The sequence below is a fragment of the Cynara cardunculus genome, assembly GCF_001531365.2.
Source record: "Cynara cardunculus var. scolymus isolate 2C chromosome LG 2, CcrdV1, whole genome shotgun sequence".
Lineage (NCBI taxonomy): Eukaryota > Viridiplantae > Streptophyta > Magnoliopsida > Asterales > Asteraceae > Cynara > Cynara cardunculus.
This window is the reverse complement of record NC_037529.1, coordinates 58112406-58116451: the sequence shown is the minus strand read 5'-3', so window position 1 is coordinate 58116451 and position 4046 is coordinate 58112406. Positions and strand designations below refer to the sequence as shown.

Genomic DNA, 4046 nt, shown 5'->3' with positions numbered 1-4046 from the left:
TTAATTTGATACGAATATCGATATATTTTTGTTATGCATAAAGTACTGTATATTGATGCATATTACTTAAAATTCAAGGTTACAAGTAATTATGCATAAGTACAACTTATTAAAGGTCCATGTTTGAATTCATATAAATAACTGCGGATAAACATAATCAAATAGAGGATGGACAATTCATTTTAAAATATAAAAAATCTAAAATATAATAAGAATAATTATCGATTTTCCACAAAATAAATAATTATTATCTTTATAAAAAAATTATATTATTAAACCAAATATAAATTACTTCGTTATTGTACATAAATTAAATTATAAAAAAAATGTATTAAAAAATTACACAAAAAAATGAGGAATTTCAAATACTTAATTTGATACTAATATCGATATATTTTTGTCAAATTTTTATGATATATCTTCAAACATATATTTTATTTAAAAATAAAAACATCATTGCTTTATCAAAATCACATAAAACCATATTATAACATCGACTGAGATAAAAAATAAAATAAAATATTAAAATCACGATGTATCTCGTTGCATTGTGCGAGTACGCTTCTAGTTATATTATAAAACATTTGACAAAAACTCTTAAAAACCTTTGTTTTATACATGAAGTATTGTTTTTTGATACATATTACTTAAAATTCAATATTAAAAGTAAATAATGCATAAGTACAACTTATTAAAGCTTCATACTTGAATTCGTGTAACTAACTACAGATAAACATGATCAAATACTAGATAAACATTTTATTTAAAAAAAATCTAAAATATAATCAGGATAATCACTGTATTCTAACAGAGTACTTAATTATTATCTTTATAAAAAAATATTATTAAATCAAAAATAAATTACTTCATTAAACTTAAATTAAATTAAATTATAATAATAAAGAAATTGAATTAAAGAAACTACACAACAAAACAAGAAATTTGAAATAGTTAATTTGATATTAATATCAGTATATTTAAAAAAAAAATTAAGATATCTTCGTATTTATATTTTTATTCAAAATAAGAACATTATTGTTTTTCTCAAAATTACATAAAATCGTATTATATCATCGACAGGGGACATAATAAAATGAAACATTACAATCGAGATATATATTGTTGCATTGCGCGAGTACACTTCTAGTATATACATATACATATACATATAATATTTTGAATAAGAATAATTAAATTTATGTATTAAATTTTTTTGTTGGGATCTAAATATCATTGCAACAATAATTGCAAAATTTGCAAGTGTCATACAACAGTTTAGTAAGACGGCTGTTTGCAATTTCTTTGAAAGGGCTTTACAAATCTTATGTGGGTTTTATTCATTTAAGCGGAAAAATAATTTTTTTAATTTAATATTTAAAATATTACTAAATCAGTTATGCCATTTGTTGGATTGAATTCATCCGAGCAATGGTTTCAGTGGCCCGTTAATCTCGGCCCATTTCTAAACCTAAACCATTGGCCCGTTAATCTCGGCCCATTTCTAAACCCTAAGAAGTAAGAAGTAAGAACTAGAAGCCGATAAAAACTAGCTATCCTCTCAGATCCCTTCTACCGCTCACTCCAGGTTTCGAGGTATGGATTTCTTTTCTGAATTATCAGCTTTCTGTTGATTTTTGTATTTATAATTTTATATGTATACTGACTAGAAATTTAATTTTGTGCAATGTTTGTGTTCGTGGAGACGATTGCTTTCATTTTGATTGACGATCCTGTCTGTTATAAGTTTCGCATATTCAAATTAGTAGTTTTAGCTTCAGGATTGATGGCCGATGCTCTAGATTTAACCGCAAGATTCTATCTATACTAAGAACGCTTAGTTAATTCATGTAGCTATAATTTTTTCACGAAACAAAAACATTTTTTTTACTTTTTTTGGTTTAAAATTGTGACTTTTGATTTGATTTTGTTTTTCGAGTTTATCAGAAAAATGAGATTTGACGATGCGATGTTGTCTTCCCCCCCATGTTCTCTAGCATTCGTAATTTAGGGATTTTAAGATGAGTTCAATAAGATTCTAATGTTCATTTTATGATAAGTTTTTTCTTTGTTTGTATGTTTTTTCAAATTTGGATTTGTCATAATTTTTGTTTGCAAATATCATCGTTTTATATGTTTTCTTCAAATTTTAATTTTAATTTTGGAGATGTCAAACTCAGTTGAACATCTTTTGCATTTTGGTTTTTCCCCAATGTGTATGGTGAATGAAATGTACTCCAACATACAAGTAATCAAGGTTGGAATCTCAACAGCGCTCGTTTGCCAAATCCCAATTTGGGTAATTGGTAAGAAACACTAATGAGCTTGAGAATTGGCATAAATCTTTGTCATAGGCCTTTGGTATTGGAGCTTTTCTTTTCATCATCACATAATGGGGTTAATTCCATATGCAGCCAGTCAATTGTGTCTCTATTTTCTCTGATAATCTAAATTATCAAATAAATATTCTTTTGCTTTAATTCATTACAAGTTTATTAAAATATAAAGCATAAAAACCAAACTTCAAGTTTGTGCGACTCTTCAGTATTTAAAATTTGACTCTTGCCAGTGTTTTTATGATAATCTCTTTTACTTCCTTCATTTTTAGTAATATTTATGCATGCGATAATTGATGTCCAAATAAAAGCCAACTTTTAGTTTTTCTCAATTTTGTTGTGATTTAATTTTGTTAGCACGGATTATGTGCTAAAGAGATGTCGTAGATGGTGAAATTAATATTTTTCAAGATGTGCCTATATCTAATTATATATGCACATATACCTATAGCCATGTAAATTTTAGTTTTTTAAATTGCTATGTTTTCTTCTGTGAATACTTGGGAATGAACTTATGAGTTTTGCAGATATATAACAAGCTAGGTAGCATGTCTCATCGCAAATTTGAGCATCCCAGACATGGCTCATTGGGCTTTCTCCCTCGGAAAAGGGCTGCTCGTCACAGAGGAAAAGGTTTTAGTTTTATTTTGCCTGTCTTTTTCTTTAAATCTATGGAATGAGTTGTCCTTGATGCATGTATCATTTGTATGCCATTTCTTATTTATGTGCCAGTTCTTCCAGTTAATGCCAATTGCTTGTATTTGTTTCTTGTGTTCTGATTGTCTACTTTTAGCTATAGGTTGTCAACTGTTTGAACATTCTTGCTTTGTATTTATTTGGCTGTTTCAACTCTGTATTTGTAACTTGTATCTATTATTGTTGGATGCCATTCCTGTTGTGGTTTTGTTTTCTTTGTTACTTTGCATCCAATCAAATAAAACGAGGATTTCTTTCAGACTGTTTCCTGGAAGTATCCATTCATATGCCTTCAAGTTTCCTGCTTCATATCCGACAAACTTTGGAAGATGGTACAATTGGTTGGTGATTGTTGTTTTTGGCCCTCCAGTAATAGCATGATTGACTATTCAACTTCGTGCTTATAGATGTTATTGCATAGAGATGCCATATCTTAGTGCCAACACCTCCTGTTCTAAATTATGAACCAAATTATGAAACCATCTGTAAACATGTACAGTTATTTTGCTATGGTTTATGTTATGAATCTGTTACATGTGTTCTTTGTTCTGGCATGTTTTAGGTCCAATGCTTTGTTGTATTGTAGTTATGAACGTATATGCTTTGAGGCAGTTCTTTTCACTTTCATTATTTTACTTTATTGGTAATAATTTGTTGTTTAACCCTCAATCTGAACTTATTTGCTTTCTAGTTAAAATAAAATGGTTACTGTTGCATAGTCTGCTGTGCTTATGGTGTATATGTTTTGGTTTTTGCAGTGAAGGCATTCCCCAAGGATGATTCTGCCAAACCTTGCAGGCTAACTGCCTTCTTGGGATACAAAGCTGGGATGACCCACATTGTTAGAGAAGTTGAGAAGCCTGGGTCAAGTGAGTAGTTTCTATTTGTGTACTTTTTTCATCTTTACTTGTTGGGAGGACATTTTTGCTTTTCATTTCTTATATATAAAAGAGCTTTAAATATTTGGATAGTAGGCGCATGTTAATTCTTTAGTCTTGTACAAGGAACTTAGTCATT

General features: G+C 28.7%; 1 long non-coding RNA gene across 1 annotated transcript; it reads left to right on the top strand.

Moving 5' to 3' along the window:
* Window positions 1-1558: 1558 nt before the first annotated feature.
* LOC112507953 lies at window positions 1559-3999 on the top strand. Its single transcript, XR_003068586.1, has 3 exons — window positions 1559-1593; window positions 2861-2966; window positions 3788-3999. It is a non-coding gene; the product is annotated as an uncharacterized LOC112507953 (long non-coding RNA).
* The last annotated feature ends 47 nt before the right edge of the window (window positions 4000-4046 follow it).